Source organism: Macaca mulatta, chromosome 2 (assembly GCF_049350105.2).
Source record: "Macaca mulatta isolate MMU2019108-1 chromosome 2, T2T-MMU8v2.0, whole genome shotgun sequence".
Taxonomy (NCBI): domain Eukaryota; kingdom Metazoa; phylum Chordata; class Mammalia; order Primates; family Cercopithecidae; genus Macaca; species Macaca mulatta.
Genome location: NC_133407.1, coordinates 114,477,447 through 114,502,113, shown reverse-complemented (window position 1 = coordinate 114,502,113; position 24,667 = coordinate 114,477,447). Strand labels below are relative to the sequence as shown.

The following is a 24,667-nucleotide window of genomic DNA, read 5'->3' as shown; positions in this document are numbered from 1 at the left end:
TGGAGTTTCATAATTCTTTAATATAAAGATAATAGAGCATAGTGGGTGATATAGTTCAAATGCCCCCTCCAAATCTCATGTTGAGATGTAATCCCTACTATTGGAGGTGAGGACTAGTGGCAGGTGTTTGGATCATGGGGTGTAGCCCTCATGAATGGCTTAGCCCCATCCCCTTGGTGATGAGTGAGTTCATGTAAGATCTGATTGTTTAAAAGTGTATGGCACCTCTCCAACCACCTTGCTCCCACTCTTGCCATGTGATGTGTCTGCTCCCATTTTGCCTTCTGACACGAGTAAAAGCTCCTTGAGGCCTCCTCAGAAACTGAGCAAATACAAGGCCATGCTCGTACACCCTGCAGAACTGTGAACCAATTAAACTTCTTTCTTTATAAATTACCCAATCTCAGACATTCCTTTACAGCAACGCAAGAATGGCCTAACACAGTGGGAAAGGGTATTGGCTTTAGATTCAGAATGGTTGGTTTTCTATCTCAACTCTGCCAACTACAGTACCTTAGGCAAATTTACTAACTACTTGTGTGCCTCAATTGGCTCATCCATTTACAAAAAGAAAAAAGAATAAGGTCATCTACCAAGGATTATTACAGGGGTTAACTGTGCCTAGTACCCAGTAAGGGCTCTGTGATTGTGACTATTACCATATTCCTTGACTTCCCTCCAAAAGACACTCTGCTCTGAGCCTGGCTCCCAAACATCAACAAGTCTTCTAGTTGTGTTTCCAGGACACCACATCTGGCCTTTGCTGTTGAGTCTCACGTGCACCTCTCTAATAATAATCCTTTTCAACTTCCTACAGGTAACCATCTTCTTAATTAGTATCCTTTTGTTCCTTTAAATTTAACTACTTAATATATCCCTTTAAAAATTGTTTCGTTTTATCTATTTTTAAAAACTTTATATGAAGAAATTCTGTACCCTCTTGACTAAGTCAACCTTTACTTTTGAAGAAGATGTTACTCTGAATAAGGTAGACAGAAACTATTTATAATTTTTTTCTCAGAACAGACATTTCTCAAAAGAAGACATTCATACAGCCAACAGACACATGAAAAAATGCTCATCATCACTGGCCATCAGAGAAATGCAAATCAAAACCACAATGAGATACCATCTCACACCAGTTAGAATGGCGATCATTAAGAAGTCAGGAAACAACAGGTGCTGGAGAGGATGTGGAGAAATAGGAACACTTTTACACTGTTGGTGGGACTGTAAACTAGTTCAACCATTGTGGAAAACAGTATGGCGATTCCTCAAGGATGTAGAACTAGATGTACCATATGACCCAGCCATCCCACTACTGGGTATATACCCAAAGGATTATAAATCATGCTGCTATAAAGACACATGCACACGTATGTTTATTGCGGCACTATTCACAATAGCAAAGACTTGGAATCAACCCAAATGTCCATCACTGACAGACTGGATTAAGAAAATGTGGCACATATACACCATGGAATACTATGCAGCCATAAAAAGGATAAGGATGAGTTTGTGTCCTTCGTAGGGACATGGATGCAGCTGGAAACCATCATTCTTAGCAAACTATCACAAGAACAGAAAACCAAACACTGCATGTTCTCACTCATAGGTGGGAACTGAACACTGAGATCACTTGGACTCGGGAAGGAGAACATCACACACCGGGGCCTATCATGGGGAGGGGGGAGGGGGGAGGGATTGCATTGGGAGTTATACCTGATGTAAATGACGAGTTGATGGGTGCTGACGAGTTGATGGGTGCAGCACAGCAACATGGCACAAGTATACATATGTAACAAACCTGCACATTATGCACATGTACCCTAGAACTTAAAGTATAATAATAATAAAAAATAAATTAAAAAAAAAAACTGAAACAAATAAATTGAGCATTACTAAGTCCTAGACCCGAACCCAAGGAACTGCCATCAAACTGTTACATCACAAAGTGTAAAACCAAAAATTTAATAAGAATTAAAACATTTTCACTTGTTATTTTCATTAAAATATATGTGGTTATCTATACTCATATAACGCTATATGTGATGGTTAATGTGTTAACTTGACTGGGCTAAGGGATGCACAAATATCTAGTAAAACATTACTTCTGGGTACCTCTGGAAGAGATTAGCATTTGAACCAGCAGACTGAGTAAAGAAGAACTAATATGGATGGGTATTATACAACATGCTGAAGGCCTGAGAAGAATAAAAAGGCAGAGGAAGGTCAATTCACTCTCTGCTTGAGCTGAGACATTGATCTTCTCCTGCCCTCCATTTGCCTCTCATTTCTCAGGTTCTGACTCAGACTGAATTATACCACCGGCCTTCCCGGTTTTCCAACTTGCAGACAGAAGATCATGGAACTTCTTGCCCTCTATAACAGTGTGGGCCAATTTCTAGACTAAATCTCCTCTTATGTATGTATCTATATATATCCTATCGATTCTGTTTCTTTGGAGAACCCTAATGTGCTATAATTCTATAAATCTCCTGTATCAATTGGCCTGCTGATGTTTACTGAACAGAATATTAGTTTTAAGCCACATAAAAATATTATTATTTAATCTGGACTGGAGTGTAGTGGTGCAATCACAGCACACTGTAGCCTCAAACTCTTAAGCTCAAGTGATCCTCCCACTTCTGCCTCCCAAGTACCTAGGACTACAGGTGTGTACAACAATGTGCAGGTAATTTAGTTTTTGTTTTTGGTAGAGACAGGGTCTAGCTGTGTTTCCCAGGCTGGTCTCAAACTCCTGGCCTCAAGCAATCCTCCCACCTCAGCCTCCTCAGTAGCAGGGATTACAGGTATAAGCTACCACACCCAGCTTATTCTTTTCAATCCATGAACATGAAATATCTTTCCCATTTGTTTGTTTGAATTTCTGTCATCAAAGTTGTATATTTTTTTTATTGCAGGGATCTTCAATTTCCTTGGTTAATTTCACTCCTAAATATTTTATTCTTTTTGATGCTATTATAAATGGGATTTTCTTAATTTCAAATAGTTCTTTATTACAGACATGCAGCTGATATTTGTGTGTTGATTTTCTATCCTGCAACTTTACAGAATGTGTTTATTAGTTCTAATATTGGGTTTTTTTTGGTGTGTGTGTGTGGACCTGTTAGGGCTTTCTACACATAAGGTCATGTTTCTGAAAACAAGAGATAATTTTTCTTCTTCCTTTCTGATGTGAATACCTTTTATTCTTTTTCTTGTCTATTTGTTCTGGCTAGGACTTTCAGTATAGGCTGAACATCCCTAATCCAAAAATCCAAAATGCTCCAAAATTCTAAAATTTTGAGCACCAGTATGACATTACAAGCGAAGAATTCCACACCTAACCCCATATGATGGGTCACAGGCAAAACACTGGTACAGAACAGTGTATTTAGTGTCCCCAAAAGAAAACTGATCTATAAAGTTAGCTAGCCATTTAAAAAAGGAACCAGCATAATGCCTCCTCATCCCTACAGGACCAACTTCCAGGTCCCTCAACTGCTTCTGGTATTTCTTCTCACGAAACAATTAAAATACAGTATACAGTAATCTTCTTTTTCTTTCTTTCTTTCTGAGACAGGGTCTCACTCTTTCACCCAGGCTGGAGTGCAGTGGTACAATCTCAGCTCACTGCAATCACCACCTCCCAGGCTCAAGCGATCCTCCCGCCTCAACCTTCTGAGGAGCTGGGACTACAGGCATGCATCACCACACCTGGCTAATTTTTTAATGTTTTGTAAAGACAAGGTCTTGCCATGTTGCCCAGGCTGGTCTCAACCTCCTGAGCTCAAGGAATCTGCCTGCCTGGCCTCCCAAAGTGCTGGGATCACAGGCATGAGCCACGGCGCCTAGTCTACAGTAACCTTTTAATCAAAACACAGTATTGTAAGTAGAGACTGAAAGCCTGCCACTGTTTGTTGCTGCTGTTGTTTAAAAGCTGATACAGGTATTCTGGTGATTCTGCTGTGCTGCTCAGTTACCCTGAACACATTATTTTCCATTGTATTAATGGCGTGTCAGAGTTTTTACTGTTAAGTACTTATGTGTAAGTTTAAGAAAATAATTGCTTATTGCTAGCATATAAATTCAGAGTCAGGAATAATGACGACACCAAACAATCCAGACTACCCACATGGATGGCTGAGATAATGGCACCTTTGCTTCATGAAGGTTTGACGTAAACAAACTTCGTTTCCTGCATGAAATTATTTAAAATATTATACAAAGTTACCTTCAGGCTATGTGTATAAAGTGTATACTAAACATCAATGAATTTCATGTTTAGAAATTCTAAAATTTCTTGGGGTCCCATCTCCAAGATATCTCATTACATATATGCAAATATTCCAAAGTCCAAAAAATTCCAAAACACTTGTAGTCTCAAGCATTTCAGATAAGGGATATTCAACCTGTACTGTGTTGAATAGTGGCAAGAGTAGGCATCCTTATCTTATTCCTGATCTCAGAAGAAAACTATCAGCTCTTCAGCACTGCATATGAATGATATAAGCTGTGAGGTTGTCATACATGTAGCCTGTATTATGCTGAAGTACATTCATTGTATTCTTAATTTGTTGAATTTTTTTTTTTTTTTTTTTTTGGAGATGGAATCTCACTCTGTTGCCCAGGCTGGAGTGCAGTGGCTGGATCTCAGCTCACTGCAAGCTCCGCCTCCTGGGTTTACACCGTTCCCCTGCCTCAGCCTCCCGAGTAGCTGGAACTACAGGCGCCCGCCACCTCGCCCGGCTAGTTTTTTGTATTTTTTAGTAGAGACGGGGTTTCATCGGGTTAGCCAGGATGGTCTCAATCTCCTGACCTCATGATCCGCCCGTCTCGGCCTCCCAAAGTGCTGGGATTACAGGCTTGAGCCACCTCACCCGGCCTTTTTTTTTTTTTTTTTTTAATCATGAAAGGATGCTGGATTTTATCAAATGCTTTCCTCCCATCTATTGAGATGATCGTATGATTTTTATCCTTAATTCTGCCATTGCGGTATATTGCATCAATTAATTTGTATATGTTGAGCCATATTTGCGTCCCAGGATTACTTGATTTGATGTATGATCCTTTTGGTGTGCTGCTGAATTCAGTTTCTGAATACTTTTTTGAGGGTTTTTGCATCTATGTTCTTAGGAATAGAGGCCTGAAGTTATCTTTTCTTTTAGCGTCTTTGTCTTGCTTTGGTATCATGGTGATGCTGGCCTCATAAAATGAGTTGGAAGTGCTCCTCCTTCTGTTTTTTGTAAGCGTTAACAAGGATTGGATTAATTATCTAAATGCCTGGTATAATTCAGCTGTTAAGCCATCTGGTCCTGGGATTTCCTCTGTTGGGAGATTTTTGATTACTGATTCAATCTCCTTATTTGTTATTGGTCTGTTCAGGCTTTATCTTTCTTCTTGGTCAGTCTCGTGAAGTTGCATATTTCTAGTAATTTATCCATTTCTTCTAGGTTGTCAATTTACTGGCATATAATTATTCATAATAGTCCCTTACATCATCTCTGTGGCATCAGCTGTAATGTCTCCTCTTTTGGTTCTGAATTTATTTATGAGTCTTCTCTCTTTTTTCTTAGTCTACCTAATAGTTTGATTTTATGTTTCTTTTCAAAAAACCGTCTTTTTGATTTTTTTCTATTGTTTTCCATTCTCTATCTCTGCTGTAATTCTTATCATTTCCTTCCTTCTGCTAACTTTAGGCTTAGTTAGTTCTTCTTTTTCTAGTTTATTGAGGCATAAAGCTGGACTGTTTATTCAAGATCTTTTTAAAGTGTAGATATTTATCACTATAAATTTATCTCTTTGTACTGATTCTCCTGCATTCTAAACATTTTGGTATGCTTTGTTTTCATTTTCATTTCCCTTGAGATACTTTCTAATTTCCCTTTTAATTTGCTCTTTGACCTAATAATTATTCAAGAGTGTTAATTTCCATGTATTTGTAAACTTTTTTCATTCCACTATTATTAGAAAATATATTTAAAATGATTTCAAACAAGTATGTTAAGACTTATTTTGTGATCTAGCACGTGATCTATCCTGGAGAATGAACTTGGAAAACGACTGATTCTCTTGCTATTGGGTGACATGTTCTGTATATGTCTATTGGGTCATTTGGTCTATAGAGTTGTTCAGGACTGCTGTCTCATTGATTTTCTGTCTGACCTATCCATTATTGAAAGTGGGGTACTGAAGTCTCCCATTACTGTATTGCTATTTCTCCCTTCAGATATGCCAATGTTTGCTTTATATATTTAGGTGTCATTATGGGTGCATATATATTTATAATTGTTCTATCTTCCTGTTAAATTGATTCTATCATTATACAAAAACCTTCTCTGTCTCTCACAACAGTTTTTGCCTTAATATCTATTTTGTCTGGTACACATATAGCTACCTTTGCTCTCTTTATTACCATTTTTATGGAATATTTTTTCCATCCCTTCACTTTTAGCTTATGTGTCTCCTAAAGCTAAAGTGAATCTCTTACAAACAACATATAATTAGATCTTGTTTTTAAAATCCATTCAGTCACTCTACATATTTTGCTTAATGAGTTTAATGTATTTACATTTAAAATAATCCTTGGCAGTTAAGGACTTACTATTAACAGTTTGTTAACTACTTTCTCTGTTTTGTATTTATGTTGTTCCCCTCTTCCTCTCTTCCTTTGTGATTTAGTGACTTTTTTTTTTTGAGTGATATAATTTCATTCTTTTTTCTATATCTTTTAAAAATCTACGACAGGTTTTTTTCTTTGTGGTTACATTAGGCTTTTGTAAAACTTCTTGTAACAGTCTATTTTAAGCTGATAACAATGTTACTTCCAACTGCATACTAAAACTACAGTGCTGCAGGCCTGCTGTCAGGGTCCACGAGCAGGAGAGCTGCTACCCATCTGTATTGCTTCTTAAACAGTTTGGAAATCTATAATTATCTCAAAATAAAAAGTACAACCCAAAAAATGTAAGACAATAAAATAAGATGCTCATGGTAAGAACGACTTAATATTTTAAATAAATCAAATATCTCCAAATTAATCCCTAATTTCAATGCTATTCCATTATAAATTCCAGGAGCTTTTTTAATAAAGAAATTCTATAAACCAAAGTATGTTATCATATGAATTAAGACCATGAATAGTTACATCAACTTTGCAAAAGATGAAAAATAAAAATAGACCTGCCCTACGAAATACAGGCATATCTCATTTTATTGCATTTCACTTTATTGAGCTTCACAGATATTACAGTTTTTACAAATTGCAAAACTGGGTCAAGTGAGTCTATCAGCTCCATTGTTCCAAGAGTATGTACTCACTTTGTGTTTCTGGAATTTTGGTAATTCTTGCAATATTTCAAATGTTTTCATCATTATTATATATGTTATGGTGAACGGTGTGTGATTAGTGATCTTTGATGTTACTATTGTAATTGTTCTGGGGCATCATAAACCACACTAATGTAAGATGGAGAAATTATTCGTAAATGTCTGTGTTGTCACTGCTCCACCAATCAGGCATTCCCCTATGTTTTTCCCTCTCCTCAGGCCTCCCTATTCTCTTAGACAAAATAATATTAAAATTAGGCCTAGTAATAACTCTACAATGGCCTCTAAGTGTTAAACGGAAAGAGTCATGCATCTGTCACTTTAAATCAAAAGCTAGAAATGATTAAGCTTAGTGGCAAAGGCATGTTGAAAGCTGAGACAGCCCAAAAGCAAGACCCCTTGCACCAAACAACCAAGCTGTGAATGCAAAGGAAAAGTTTGTTGGGGGAAATTAAAAGTGCTACTCCAGTGAACACAAAATGTTAAGACAGCAAAACAGCCTCATTACTAACACACACAAAAATCTGAGTGGTCTGGGTAGTAGATCAAAATGACTACAATACTCCCTTATGCCAAAGCCAAATCTAGCACAAGGCACTAATTCTCCTTAATTCTATGAAGGCTAAGGTGAGGAAGCTGCTGAAAGAAAGTCTGAAGCTAAAGAGGTTGGTTCATGAGGTTTAAAGAAAGATGCTATCTCCACAACACAAAAATGCAAGGTGAAACAGCAAGTGCTGATGGAAAAGCTGTAGCAAGTTACTCAGAAGATCTAGCTAAGATCACTGATGAAAGTGGGTACAGTAAACAACAGATTTTCAAAACAGCCTTGTATTGGAAAAAAACAAAGCAGTCTTCTGTTAAAAGAAGACAAGAAGATGCCATTTAGGGATTTTTTTTTTTTTTTTTAACTTTTAAGTTCAGGGATACAGGTGCAGGCTTGTTACATAGGTAAACTTGTGTCATGCAGGTTTGTCGTACAGATTATTTCATCACCCAGGTATTAAGCCTAGTACCCATTAGTCGTTTTTCCTGATCCTCTCCCTCCTCTTACCCTCCACCCTCTGAAAGGCTGCAGTGTGTGTTGTTTCCCTCTGTGTGTCCATGTGCTATCATCATTTAGCTTCTACTTATAAGTGAGAATATGTGGTATCTGGTTTTCTGTTTTCTGTGTTAGTTTGCTAAGGATAATGGCCTCCAGCTCCATCCATGTCCCTACAAAGGACATGATCTCATTCTTTTGTATGGCTGTATAGTATTTCATGGTATATATATATCACATTTTCTTTATCCAGTCTATCATTGATGGACATTTAGGTTGATCCCATGTCTTTGCTATTGTGAATAATGCTACAATGAACAGACACGTGCATGTGTCTTGATCATCAAATGATTTATATTCCTTTGGGTATATACACAATATTGGGATTACTGGGTCAAAGGGTATTTCTGCTTTTAGGTCTTTTAGGAATTGCCACACTGCCTTCCATAGTAGCTGAATTAACTTACACTCCCAACAACAGTGTATAAACATTCCTTTTTCTCCACAACCTTGCCAGCATCTATTATTTTTTGACTTTTTAATATTAGCCATTTTGACTGGTATTAGATGGTATCTCATTGTGGTTTTGATTTGCATTTCTCTAATCATCAGTGATGTTCAGGTTTTTTTTACATGATTGTTGGCCACATGTATGTCTTCTTTTGAAAAGTATCTGTTCATATCCTTTGCCCACTTTTTAATTGTTTTTTTCTTGTAAATTTGTTTAAGTTCCTTATAGATACTAGATATCAGACGTTTGCTGAATGCATAGAATGCAAAAATTTTCTCCCATTCTGTAGAGTGTCTGTTTACCCCGTTGATAGTTCCTTTTGCTGTGCAGCTCTTTAGTTTAATTACATCCCATTTGTCAATTTTTGCTTTTGTTGCAATTGCTTTTGGTGTCTTTGTCATGAAATCTTTGCCTGTGCCTGCGTTCTGAATGGTATTGCCTAGGTTTGTCTTCTAGGGTTTTTGTAGTTTGGGATCTTACATTTAAGTCTTTTATCCATCTTGAGTTAATTTTTGAATATGGTGTAAGGAAGGGGTGCAGTTTTAATCTTCTGCCTATGGCTAGACAGTTATCCCAGCACCATTTATTGAATAGGGAATCCTTTCCCCATTGCTTTTGTCTGTTTTGTAGAAGATCATACAGTCGTAAGTGTGCAGTCTTATTTCTATGTTCTCTGTTCTGTTCCATTGGTCTGTGTGTCTGTTCTTGTACCAGTACCATGCTGCTTTGGTTACTGTAGCCCTGCAGCAGTTTGAAGTCCAGTAGTGTGATGCTTCCAGCTCTTTTTGCTTAGGATTGCCTTGGTTATTCCGGCTCTTTCTTGGTTCCATGTGAATTTTAAAATAGTTTTTTCTAGTCCTGTGAAGAATGTCAATGGTAGTTTAATGGACTAGCATTGAATCTATAGTTGCTTTGGGCAGTATGGCCATTTTAACTATATTAGTTCTTCCATCCATGAGTCCGAAATTTTTTTTTAAATTTGTTGGTGTCATCTCTGATTTCTTTGAGCAGTGGTTTGTAGTTACCCTTGTAGAGATCTTTCAACCTCCCTGAACAGCTGTACTCCTAGGTGTTTTATTCTTTTTATGGCAATTGTGAATGAGAGTTTGTGATTTGGCTCTTGGCTCTACTGCTGTTGATCTATAGGAATGCTAAAAGTTATTGCACATTGATAGTGTATCCTGGGACTTTGCTGACGTTGTTTATCTGCTTAAGGAGCTTCTGGGCTGAGATGATGAGATTTTCTAGATACAGAATCATGCCATCTGCAAACAGGGATAGTTTGACTTCCTTTCTCCCTATCTGAATGGCCTTCATTTTTTGCTCCTGCCTGACTGCCCTGGCCAGAACTTCCAATACTATGTCGAACAGGAGTGGTGAGAGACGGCATCCTTGTCTTGTGCCCATTTTCAAGAGGAATGCTTCCAGCTTTTGCCCATTCAGTATGATGTTGTCCATTCAGTACGTGGGTTTGTCATATGTAGCTCTTATTATTTTGAGGTGTGTTCTTTCAATACCTAGTTTATTGACAGTTTTTAACATGAAGGGATACTGAATATTATCAAAAGCCCTTTCTGCATCTATTGAAATAATTATGTAGTCTTTGTCTTTAGTTCTGTTTATGTCATGAATCACATTTATTGATTTGCTTGTGTTGAATCAACCTTGTATCCCAGGGATGAAGCTTACTTGATTGTGGTAGATTCACTTTTTGATGTGCTGCTGGATTCAGTTTGCCAGTATTTTGTTGAGGATTTTGGCATCAGTGTTCATTAAGGATATTGGCCTAAAGTTTTCGTTTCTTTGTTGTATCTCTACCAGGTTTTGGTATCAGGATGATGCTGGCCTCATAGAATGAGTTAAGGAGGAGTCCCTCCTCTTCAATTTTTTGGAATAGTTTTCAGTAGAAATAATACCAGCTCTTCTTTGTACATATGGTAGAATTCAGCTGTGAGTAAGTTAGGGCTTTCATGGCTAGGGAGAAGTCAGTGTCTGGTTTCAAAGCATCAAAGGACAAGCTGGCTCTCTTGTTAGAGGTTAATGCAGCCAGTGGCTTTAAGTTGAAGACAATGTTCATTTACCCTTCCAAATACCCTGGGGCTCTTAAGAATTATGCTAATTCTACTCTTCTTGTGCTAAGTGGAACAATAAAAGCTAGATGACAGCCTATCTGTTTACAGCTAGTTTAGAAGAATATTTCATGCCCACCGCTGAGACCTATTGCTCAGAAAAAAAGATTCCTTTCAAAACATTACTGCTCTTTGAAAGCACACCTAGTTACCTAAGATCTCTGATGGAGATGCACAAGGAGATTCATGTTTTCACGCGTGTTAACACAAGATCTATTCTGCAGGCCATAGATAAGGGAGTAATTCCCACTTTCAAGTCTTATTACTTAAGAAATACATTTTGTAAGGCTGTAGGTGCCATAGACAGTGATTCTTCTGATGGATCTGGGCAAAGTAAATTGAAAATCTTTTAGAAAGGATTCACTATTGTAGATGCCATTAAGAGCATTTCTGATTCATAGGAGGAAGTCAGAATATCAGCAGTAACAGAAATTTAGATGTTCATTCCAACCCTCATGAATGACTTCAAGGGGTTCAAGACTTCCATGGTGAAAGTAATCACAGATGTGGTAGAATTAGCAAGATAACTATAATTAGAAGTGGACCCTGAAGACAGAACTCAACTGCTACAATCGCATGATAAAATCTGAACAAATGAGGAGTTGCATTTTATGGATGAGCAAAGGAAGTGGTTTCCTGAGATGGAATCTACTCCTGGTGAAGATACTGTGAACATTATTGAAATGACAACAAAAGATTTAGAATATTACATAAACTTTATTGATAAGCAGTGGAAAGGTTGGAGAAGCCTGACTCCAATTCAGAAAGACGTTTATGGGTAAAATACTACCAAACAGCACTGCAAGCTACAGAGAAATCTTTCATGAAAGGAACAGTCAATTGATGCAACAAATTTCACTGTTGTCTTAAGAAATTGCCACAGCCAGACCAACCTTCAGTAATCACCACGCTGATCAGTCAGCGGCCATCAATATGTAGACAAGACCCTCCACCAGAGAAAAGATCATGACTGGCTGAAGGCTCAGATGATCATTAGCATTTTTTTAAACAATAAAGTATTTTTAAAATGAAGGTACGTATAGTGTCAGCATAATTTTTATATTCACTAGGAAATCAAAGCATTCATGTGACTTGCTTTAGTGCAATATTCACTTTGTTGCAGTAATCTGGAACCACATTTACAGTACCTCTGATGTATGCCGGTAGTAAGACATGCCTTGTCATGTATTAAGACAGATCACAAAGCCATTTTGATAAAAAACTGGCACATTTCAGACAATAAAAGAAGACTCTAGAAATAAATTGAAGTATACATGTGAATCTGGTATTTGGTAGAGACAGCATTAGAAGTCAATGAAGTACAAACAGATTGATTAGTAGGTGGTATAGAGAAAACTGGCTTATCATATTGAGAAAAGTAGAGATTACAAATTTCCATCTGGACAGTGAGTCCCAGATGGTTTAAAGGCATGAATGTGAAAAGTAAAATTATGGAGCTAATAATATAAAAAGTAGTAGGAATATCTTTGTGACTCTGAAATGAGAAAACAAATAAAATGAAGTCTTATATGTTTTTAAAAAAAAAAAAAAAAGACCTCAAAGCACAAGTTATAATGCAGAAACCTGAGGGTGATTACATTACTATTTAGAATTTCTGCAGTATGAAAGAATCGCAAAGGTAACAGACAGATGATAGACTGTGGGTAGAGAGTAGACATGATAGACTGGGGGTAGATATATATAACAGCCAAAACTGACCATGAGAGATCTAAAAAATTATAAGGAGTTTCTACAAATCAAGAAAAAACAAACCCAAAAGGAAAATAGACAAAAGATAACAAATAATAATTCAGAGAAAAAGAAATTTGAATAACAAATAAAGCAACTGTCAACAATACCACTAATCAGAAAAATGCAAAGGAAAAAGTAAGATGCCACTTTATAGCCCCCAGAATTGTAAAAATCACGGTAAAAGTACAGCTTAGCCAGCAATTTGGGGAGTGATTTGGTAAAATTAAATAGGCATGTACCCTACAATCCAGCAATTCCACTCCCAGTAATATCCCAGAGGAACTCTCACACTGGTCCTTGAGGAAACATTTATAAGGATGTTTATCTCAGAACTTTTTACCCTGTCAGAAAACTGGAGGCAAACTAGAAGAAAAAATAAAAAATACACTGGGTGCAGTGGCTCACCCCTTTAATCCCAGCACTTTGGGAGGCCGAGCTGGGCGGATCACCTGAGGTGAGGAGTTTGAGACCAGCCTGGCCAACATGGTGAAACCTCATTTCTACTAAAAATACAAAAATTAGCCAGGTGTGGTGGCAGACACCTGTAGTCCCAGATACTCGGGAGGCTGAGGCAGGATAATCCCTTGAACCTGGGAGATAGAGGCTGCCGTGAGCCAAGATCAAGACTCCATCTCAAAAATAATAATAATAATATTACATAATAATATTATTATTATTATAAAAATAATATTTTATATTAGTATTAAATAATACAACATTCTGTGTAAAGAAATATATGTTTTGATAACTTATATAAATTAAAACACATTTCTAAAACATTTTGGAAATAACTGCACATCCAAAAAATATATTAGAATATGTGCCCATACTTAATATATGTATGGAAGAACAGGAGATGGGATATGGAATAAAGGGGGAAAAGAGCCATATATAAATAAGATGAGAGGATCATTAAATTGACTGATGACAATAATGTGCCATGAACCAGGAAATATGATTACTTCAACCCTTACTTGGGGTCCAAAAGAAATTGTAATGAACAAAAGCAAAACAATATGCCAAGTTATCACTATATGGTGAGACACAGTAATAGAGCCGGATGTTAGCACTGGCCTTACCAACACTGTACATAGAGAGTTAAAACATCAAAATCCTACTCATTTGGAATAAACTTTAACAAGAAGAATCTGGTATCATTTAAATGTTTAAAGAAGTCACAGTGTGATGGACTGATGTATTCATGTCCACAGTGTATTGAAACCAGATCTCTCTCTGCTATACAAACGCCTCTCTTCTATGAACTGGGGCTCATGAAATCTCCACTGGATATGATTATTATGAACAGTTGGTTTCCACTACAGTACCTGGCTTTTACCTTTTTCTCACCCAATCTCAAATTCCATTTCATTTCATAGCTGACTCCTGAAATCAGTTCTCTCTTGCCTAGATCCTAAAACCCTGCCCACCCACCTCATATACCCTATACAGACCCTAACTTACCAGCAAAGGTATACCCTAAAAATGGAAGTAGTAGTTGGCCAGATTAATAGGGCTCCCTTTTAGTAAAAAGTATCTGGATAGGCAATACTAGCACTTGACTCTGTGATTCTATCCACCAGAATTGCAAAAATCATGGTAAAAGTACACCTTAGCCCACAATTTGGGAGAGTGATTTGAAAAAATTAAATAGGCATGTACCCTACAGTCCAGCAGTTCAACTCCCAGTAATATCCCAGAGGATTCTCCCTTCTTTTTTCTGTTTCAATTGTTTAAATATTACTCTTCTGGCTGACACATTTTTCTTTAGATGAATTCACACTGGTTCCTAAACAGTCTGGTAGGCTGCATTCTCTTTCTAAGGTGTCTTAGTCAGCTGCATTTACTGTAACGAAATACCATAAACTGGTAGCTTCAACAACAGAAATCTAGTTCTAAGGACTGTGTTCTAAGGCATAACACAATTCCTTTAAGTACTCAAGAACTATTTGATTAATGAATAAAACAATGAGACAAAGAAAAAACACTTGATTATGCTCCACAGATATGACCCTACTCAATAAATCTTCTTACAGGTTCTCTGAGAGGTAATTTAATGAAATTAACTACAAAAGTTCTATCACTAAACTGTAAAGTCCATGAAGGCAAAGATAGTGTATATTCATTAACTGTTGCAACTCTAGAACCTATAACAATGTGGGGCATGTAATAAAAAACTAATATTTCTGGAAAGGAATGAATAAAAACCTCATGAAGTATTCACATAGGAAGAAAACTATAGAGAAAAACAACAAGGAAATGATTATCACCAAAACCAAAATCTCACAAATCACCAATAAAGAACTAACTCATGTAACCAAATACCACCTGTTCCCCAACAGCCTATGGAAAAAAAATTTTTTTTTAATTTTAAATAAAGATAATGGTCATTTCAGTAGGAAGGGAAACACAGGGGACTTCTAAAGTACTGGTAATGTTTCATTTCTTAATACGGGTGGTTGTTACACAGCTGTTTGCATTCCTTTTTTTAAAACTGTACCTATATTATTTACATACTCTGCTCTATGCATATTTTGTTATTTAAAAGGAAAAAAAAAATCCCCAAGTCTTAAAGGTCATCAAAAATATAAAACATATAAATAGATGTGTATTAGTCTGTTTTCAAGGTGCTGATAAAGACATACCTGAGACCAGGAAGAAAAAGATGTTTAATGGACTTACAGTTCCACATGGCTGGGGAAGTCTCACAATCAAGGTGGAAGGCAAGATGGAGCAAGTCACATCTTACATGAATGGCGGCAGGCAAAAAGAGAGAGCTTGTGCAGGGAAACTCCCATTTTTAAAACCAGCAGATCTCAAGACTTAATCACTATCAGGTGAACAGCATGGGAAAGACCCACCCCATGATTCAGTTACCTCCCACTGGTTCCTCCCATGACACGTGGCAACTGTGGGAGTTACAATTCAAGATGAGATTTGGGTGGGAACACAGCCAAACCATATCAATATGTTTTTCTGTTTTTTTTTTAATTAACCTAGTTGTGACTCCAAATACATCTAAAGTAAAGAAAAATGGAGCTTTAGCTGGAAAGAGCGCTAAGGGTATCAGAGTAAGGTATAGTATGAAGTTCAGCATTCTGTCCTTTAAGACATATTAAACCTTTAAGGTAGCATTTTAGATATACGACTATGAGAGAGTAACAGGTATAAGACTTACAGCATAAGAGAAACTACCGAAAGGTAGAATGATCACCCATTTAAATTAATCATTGCTCAGACTGTCAGGCAATGAATATTTTGATCTCTACAATCAGAAATTAACAGGAAAGATAAATTTTATGAAAGATTGACTGTATTATAGCCATAGGGTACCAGGTATCTGGGTTCTGCAGATCACAACTGTACTTCATTCCATTCCCTCAAGAAGGAACATAGTGTTGGAGTTCCACTCCCCAGAGGGAGGAGTAAGTGTCTAACAAATTGATCCTCCTATAAATGACAGCTATAAACTCTGGGCAAAACACAAAACACCAACTATATGAGAGTTCTGAAGACTGAATGAAGGCAGGTAGATTTTGGAAGGGAGTATGGAGCAAGTGACTACCATGAAATACCACCACATCCCCAGTGACCTTCAAAATTTTTTTTTAGAGATTTTGCCCTAAGGACATCTACCGTCTTCATATCTGCTAAAACTCTGATAAAAAGCCAGTCACCTTTCTGGTCAAAGGAATCAGGAGAAGATTATAGGCAACCAGGGCACTAGTGAGGGAGAAAAAATACTAAAAAGGAGAAAGCCTGTTAAGGGTGACCCTGACTTCTGTGTTTAAATGCAGACCAAGTCTTTGGCTGATTTCTGAGTCATGCATGCACAGAGCAAACTGAAAGCAGTTTGTACCTGGGGTTTAGAGAACTGAACTGAGATCTAAGCCACTGCCTGCCATAGGCGTAACAGTGTATAGTTTCAGTCTAGCCAAATTAACCAACTGTACAACCAAAACACCAGTACTCTCAGGATCAACAAAAAAGAATCTAGATTCTCTATAACATTTACAATGTTTAGGACACAATAAAAAATTAACCAACATCTGATAAGCCAAGAAAAGCTTACCCAGTCTCAGGAGAAAAGACAGTCAACAGATGTCAACCCTGAGATGATAAGATGTTGGAATTATCAGGCAATACTTTAAAAGAGTTACTAAAACTACAGTCAGTGAGGTACAGAATGATATGCCCTTAGTAAATGACAAAGTAAGAAATCTCAAAAGAAAAACTGAATTATAAAAAAGAACTATTTGGATTTAATTTTAGAACAGAAACACAATATGAGAAATTTAAAGATCACTGCATGAGCTTAATGGCAGAACAAAAATGACAAAACGGTGAACCTGAAAGATCAACAGAATTAATTTCATCTGAAAAGACAACAAAAAGAAACAATCTCAGAGACTTGCGGAAAAAATTTAAAATATCTAACATAATTAGAATCTAGGGGTTGGAAGAAGAGAGAAACAGACAAAAAGAGAATGAGCCAGAAAAATTATTTGTAGAAATAATGACAATTTTCCAATATTGGTGAAGCATGTAAATTTAGAAATTCTAAACTACAAGAAATGTATAATATATATTCAATAATAAGTTCAATGAATCGCAAACAGACTAAAGGAATTAATGCATAGGTACACCATAGTCAAACTACTAAATATAAAAAAATAAAGATCTTAAAAAATCAAAGGAAAACAACAGATCACATAGAGCAGAACATGATCACTGATATCACACAATCATCAGAAACTGAGGCCAGATGACAATGGAATAACATATTTAATGTATTAGAAAAGAAATCATCCCAGAATTCTATATCTAGAAATAAAGACTGTTTAAAAAAATGAAGGTGAAATAGGGCATTTGCAGAAAAAGAAAACTGAGAGACATCACCAAACTCACACTAAAAGAAATGCTAAAATTTTCACACTGAACTTTCCCAAGGGGAAACTCCTAAATCTATAGAAATGAGTAACACTGGAAACAGTAAATCTATAGATAAATACTAAGGACTATTTTTGCTACTGATTTCTTTAAAATATAATTGATTAAAGAAAAAACCACAACACTGTCTTAAGGAATCATAATATATAAAGATATAATGAAATGATAAATGTAACAAAGAATACAGTAGGATGTATGTTTATAAATATACTCATCATACAGTTGTAAAGTATCTACATTTCGGCCGGGCGCGGTGGCTCAAGCCTGTAATCCCAGCACTTTGGGAGGCCGAGGCAGGTGGATCACGAGGTCAGGAGATCGAGACTATCCTGGCTAACACGGTGAAACCCCGTCTCTACTAAAAATACAAAAAATTAGCCGGGCGTGGTAGCGGGCGCCTGTAGTCCCAGCTACTTGGGAGGCTGAGGCGGGAGAATGGCGTGAACCCAGGGGGCGGAGCTTGCAGTGAGCCGAGATCGCGCCACTGCACTCCAGCCTGGGAGACACAGCGAGACTCCGTCTCAAAAAAAAAAAAAAAAAAAAAAAAAAAAAAAAAAAAGTATCTACATTTCATGTGAAGTGGAACAATACTAACACCAAGTAGACTATAAAAAGCTATGACTGTATAATTCCTACCGTAATAACCAAAAAATAATGCAAAGAAGTATATCTTAAAAGCTGACACATAAATTATAACAGAATTCTTAAAATTATTCAAATAATCCAAAGGAAGATGCAAAAGGGAAAAAACACATGGAAAAGCTAATGAAATGGTAGGCATACAAACAATATCAATGACTGCATTAAATCTTTATAATACAGACTAAAAACTCTATATTATAAACAAACTTATTGTGAGGCTTAAGTGGAAGAATGGTGAAATCATCAATGCTTTACAAAAAGTTTATAGAGACTTTTACCCATAAACTTTTCGGCCCCAAAAGTTTAAGTTTATTAAAGTTTAAGTTTATTTCTTTGGGCCCCAAAGAAATAAGCAGTTTACAAATAGATAACTTGTTTTGAGAAGGGAAGAGGCGATGTTGAAGATGAAGCCTATAGCCACAGACCACCCACCATGTCAATTTGTGAGGGAAAAATTAATCTTGTTCATGCTCGAATTGAAAAGGACCAATGATTAACAGCACAAACAGCAGCCAACCTCAATTAGTTCAACTTACACAATTATAACTGAAAAATTAAAGTTCAGCAAATGTTCCACTCAATGTCTGCCCAAACTGTTAAATTGCATTCAGAAGGGGGGGCGGAGCAAGATGGCCGAATAGAAACAGCTCCAGTCTCCAACTCCCAGCGCGAGCGACACAGAAGACAGGGGATTTCTGCATTTTCAACTGAGATACTGGGTTCATCTCACTGGGGAGTGCCAGACGATCGGTGCTGGTCAGCTGCTGCAGCCCGACCAGTGAGAGCTGAAGCAGGGCAAGGCATCGCCTCACCTGGGAAGCGCAAGGGGGAAGGGAATCCCTTTTCCTAGCCAGGGGAACTGAGACACACAACACCTGGAAAATCGGGTAACTCCCACCCCAATACTGCGCTTTAAGCAAACAGGCACACCAGGAGATTATATCCCACACCTGGCCGGGAGGGTCCCACGCCCACAGAGCCTCCCTCATTGCTAGCACAGCAGTCTGCCGTATCACGGCAAGGCAGCAGTGAGGCTGGGGGAGGGGCGCCCGCCATTGCTGAGGCTTAAGTAGGTAAACAAAGCTGCTGGGAAGCTCGAACTGGGTGGAGCTCACAGCAGCTCAAGGAAACCTGCCTGTCTCTGTAGACTCCACCTCTGGGGACAGGGCACAGTAAACAATAACAAAAACAGCAGAAACCTCTGCAGACGCAAACGACTCTGTCTGACAGCTTTGAAGAGAGCAGTGGATCTCCCAACACGGAGGTTGAGATCTGAGAAGGGACAGACTGCCTGCTCAAGTGGGTCCCTGATCCCTGAGTAGCCTAAATGGGAGACATCCCCCACTAGGGGCAGTCTGACACCCCACACCTCACAGGGTGGAGTACACCCCTGAGAGGAAGTTTCCAAAGCAAGAATCAGACAGGTACACTCGCTGTTCAGCAATATTCTATCTTCTGCAGCCTCTGCTGCTGATACCCAGGCAAACAGGGTCTGGAGTGGACCTCAAGCAATCTCCAACAGACCTACAGCTGAGGGTCCTGACTGTTAGAAGGGAAACTATCAAACAGGAAGGACACCTACACCAAAACCCCATCAGTACATCACCATCATCAAAGACCAGAGGCAGAAAAAACCACAAAGATGGGGAAAAAGCAGGGCAGAAAAGCTGGAAATTCAAAAAATAAGAGAGCATCTCCTCCGGCAAAGGAGCGCAGCTCATTGCCAGCAACGGATCAAAGCTGGACGGAGAAAGACTTTGACGAGATGAGAGAAGAAGGCTTCAGTCCATCAAACTTCTCAGAGCTAAAGGAGGAATTACGTACCCAACACAAAGAAACTACAAATCTTGAAAAAAAAGTGGAAGAAATGATGGCTAGAGTAATTAATGCAGAGAAGGTCATAAACGAAATGAAAGAGATGAAAACCATGACACGAGAAATACGTGACAAATGCACAAGCTTCAGTAACCGACTCGATCAACTGGAAGAAAGAGTATCTGCGATTGAGGATCAAATGAATGAAATGAAGCGAGAAGAGAAACCAAAAGAAAAAAGAAGAAAAAGAAATGAACAAAGCCTGCAAGAAGTATGGGATTATGTAAAAAGACCAAATCTACGTCTGATTGGGGTGCCTGAAAGTGAGGGGGAAAATGGAACCAAGTTGGAAAACACTCTTCAGGATATCATCCAGGAGAACTTCCCCAACCTAGTAGGGCAGGCCAACATTCAAATGCAGGAAATACAGAGAACGTCACAAAGATATTCCTCGAGAAGAGCAACTCCAAGACACATAATTGCCAGATTCACCAAAGTTGAAATGAAGGAAAAAATCTTAAGGGCAGCCAGAGAGAAAGGTCGGGTTACCTGCCCACAAAGGGAAGCCCATCAGACTAACAGCAGATCTATTGGCAGAAACTCTCCAAGCCAGAAGAGAGTGGGGGCCAATATTCAACATTCTTAAAGAAAAGAATTTTCAACCCAGAATTTCATATCCAGCCAAACTAAGTTTCATAAGTGAAGGAGAAATAAAATCCTTTACAGATAAGCAAATGCTAGAGATTTTGTCACCGCTAGGCCTGCCTTACAAGAGACCCTGAAGGAAGCACTAAACATGGAAAGGAACAACTGGTACCAGCCATTGCAAAAACATGCCAAAATGTAAAGACCATCGAGGCTAGGAGGAAATTGCATCAAGTAACGAGCAAAATAACCAGTTAATATCATAATGGCAGGATCAAGTTCACACATAACAATCTTAACCTTAAATGTAAATGGACTAAATGCTCCAATTAAAAGACACAGACTGGCAAATTGGATAAAGAGTCAAGACCCATCAGTCTGCTGTATTCAGGAGACCCATCTCACACGCAGAGACATACATACGCTCAATAAAGGGATGGAGGAAGATTTACCAAGCAAATGGAGAACAAAAAAAAGCAGGGGTTGCAATACTAGTCACTGATAAAACAGACTTTAAACCATCAAATATCAAAAGAGACAAAGAAGGCCATTACATAATGGTAAAGGGATCAATTCAACAGGAAGAGCTAACTATCCTAAATATATATGCACCCAATATAGGAGCACCCAGATTCATAAAGCAAGTCCTTAGAGACTTACAAAGAGACTTAGACTCCCATACAATAATAATGGGAGACTTCAACACTCCACTGTCAACATTAGACAGATCAACGAGACAGAAAGTTAACAAGGATATCCTGGAATTGAACTCAGCTCTGCAGCAAGCAGACCTAATAGACATCTATAGAACTCTCCACCCCAAATCAACAGAATATACATTCTTCTCAGCACCACATCGCACTTACTCCTAAATTGACCACGTAATTGGAAGTAAAGCACTCCTCAGCAAATGTACAAGAACAGAAATTATAACAAACTGTCTCTCAGACCACAGTGCAATCACACTAGAACTCAGGACTAAGAAACTCAATCAAAACCGCTCAACTACATGGAAACTGAACAACCTGCTCCTGAATGACTACTGGGTACATAACGAAATGAAGGCAGAAATAAAGATGTTCTTTGAAACCAATGAGAACAAAGATACAACATACCAGAATCTCTGGGACACATTTAAAGCAGTGTGTAGAGGGAAATTTATAGCACTAAATGCCCACAAGAGAAAGCTCGAAAGATCTAAAATTGACACTCTAACATCACAATTAAAAGAACTAGAGAAGCAAGAGCAAACACATTCAAAAGCTAGCAGAAGGCAAGAAATAACTAAGATCAGAGCAGAACTGAAGGAGATAGAGACACAAAAAACCCTCCAAAAGATCAACGAATCCAGGAGTTGGTTTTTTGAAAAGATCAACAAAATTGACAGACCGCTAGCAAGACTAATAAAGAAGAAAAGAGAGAAGAATCAAATCGACGCAATTAAAAATGATAAAGGGGATATCACCACCGACCCCACAGAAATACAAACTACCATCAGAGAATACTATAAACACCTCTACGCAAATAAACTAGAAAATCTAGAAGAAATGGGTAATTTCCTGGACACTTACACTCTTCCAAGACTAAACCAGGAAGAAGTTGAATCCCTGAATAGACCAATAGCAGGCTCTGAAATTGAGGCAATAATTAATAGCCTACCAACCAAAAAAAGTCCAGGACCAGATGGATTCACAGCTGAATTCTACCAGAGGTACAAGGAGGAGTTGGTACCATTCCTTCTGAAACTATTCCAATCAATAGAAAAAGAGGGAATCCTCCCTAACTCATTTTATGAGGCCAACATCATCCTGATACCAAAGCCTGGCAGAGACACAACAAAAAAAGAGAATTTTAGACCAATATCCCTGATGAACATTGATGCAAAAATCCTCAATAAAATACTGGCAAACGGATTCAGCAACACATCAAAAAGCTTATCCACCATGATCAAGTGGGCTTCATCCCTGGGATGCAAGGCTGGTTCAACATTCGCAAATCAATAAACATAATCCAGCAGATAAACAGAACCAAAGACAAGAACCACATGATTATCTCAATAGATGCACAAAAGGCTTTTGACAAAATTCAACAGCCCTTCATGCTAAAAACGCTCAATAAATTCGGTATTGATGGAACGTACCTCAAAATAATAACAGCTATTTATGACAAACCCACAGCCAATATCATACTGAATGGGCAAAAACTGGAAAAATTCCCTTTGAAAACTGGCACAAGACAGGGATGCCCTCTCTCACCACTCCTATTCAACATAGTGTTGGAAGTTCTGGCTAGGGCAATCAGGCAAGAGAAAGAAATCAACGGTATTCAGTTAGGAAAAGAAGAAGTCAAATTGTCCCTCTTTGCAGATGACATGATTGTATATTTAGAAAACCCCATTGTCTCAGCCCAAAATCTCCTTAAGCTGATAAGCAACTTCAGCAAAGTCTCAGGATACAAAATTAATGTGCAAAAATCACAAGCATTCGTATACACCAATAACAGACAAACACAGAGCCAAATCATGAATGAACTTCCATTCACAATTGCTTCAAAGAGAATAAAATACCTAGGAATGCAACTTACAAGGGATGTAAAGGACCTCTTCAAGGAGAACTACAAACCACTGCTCAGTGAAATCAAAGAGGACACAAACAAATGGAAGAACATACCATGCTCATGGATAGGAAGAATCAATATTGTGAAAATGGCCATACTGCCCAAGGTAATTTATAGATTCAATGCCATCCCCATCAAGCCACCAATGACTTTCTTCACAGAATTGGAAAAAACTGCTTTAAAGTTCATATGGAACCAAAAAAGAGCCCGCATCTCCAAGACAATCCTAAGTCAAAAGAACAAAGCTGGAGGCATCACGCTACCTGACTTCAAACTATACTACAAGGCTACAGTAACCAAAACAGCATGGTACTGGTACCAAAACAGAGATATAGGCCAATGGAACAGAACAGAGTCCTCAGAAATAATACCACACATCTACAGCCATCTGATCTTTGACAAACCTGAGAGAAACAAGAAATGGGGAAAGGATTCCCTATTTAATAAATGGTGCTGGGAAAATTGGCTAGCCATAAGTAGAAAGCTGAAACTGGATCCTTTCCTTACTCCTTATACGAAAATTAATTCAAGATGGATTAGAGACTTAAATGTTAGACCTAATACCATAAAAATCCTAGAGGAAAACCTAGGTAGTACCATTCAGGACATAGGCATGGGCAAAGACTTCATGTCTAAAACACCAAAAGCAACGGCAGCAAAAGCCAAAATTGACAAATGGGATCTCATTAAACTAAAGAGCTTCTGCACAGCAAAAGAAACTACCATCAGAGTGAATAGGCAACCTACAGAATGGGACAAAATTTTTGCAATCTACTCATCTGACAAAGGGCTAATATCCAGAACCTACAAAGAACTCAAACAAATTTACAAGAAAAAAACAAACAACCCCATCAAAAAGTGGGCAAAGGATATGAACAGACATTTCTCAAAAGAAGACATTCATACAGCCAACAGACACATGAAAAAATGCTCATCATCACTGGCCATCAGAGAAATGCAAATCAAACCACAATGAGATACCATCTCACACCAGTTAGAATGGCAATCATTAAAAAGTCAGGAAACAACAGGTGCTGGAGAGGATGTGGAGAAATAGGAACACTTTTACACTGTTGGTGGGATTGTAAACTAGTTCAACCATTATGGAAAACAGTATGGCGATTCCTCAAGGATCTAGAACTAGATGTACCATATGACCCAGCCATCCCATTACTGGGTATATACCCAAAGGATTATAAATTATGCTGCTATAAAGACACATGCACACGTATGTTTATT

At 37.9% G+C, this 24,667-nt stretch overlaps 1 protein-coding gene and 1 long non-coding RNA gene across 3 annotated transcripts in view; one reads left to right on the top strand and one right to left on the bottom strand.

Annotated features, from left to right (window-relative positions):
* DOCK3 (dedicator of cytokinesis 3) overlaps nt 1-24,667 on the bottom strand; it is a 698,449-nt gene that overhangs the window by 353,138 nt on the left and 320,644 nt on the right. The window lies entirely within an intron of this gene.
* LOC144339224 (uncharacterized) lies at nt 8,221-23,126 on the top strand. The gene is made up of 2 exons (XR_013413992.1): nt 8,221-10,549; nt 22,765-23,126. It is a non-coding gene; the product is annotated as an uncharacterized LOC144339224 (long non-coding RNA).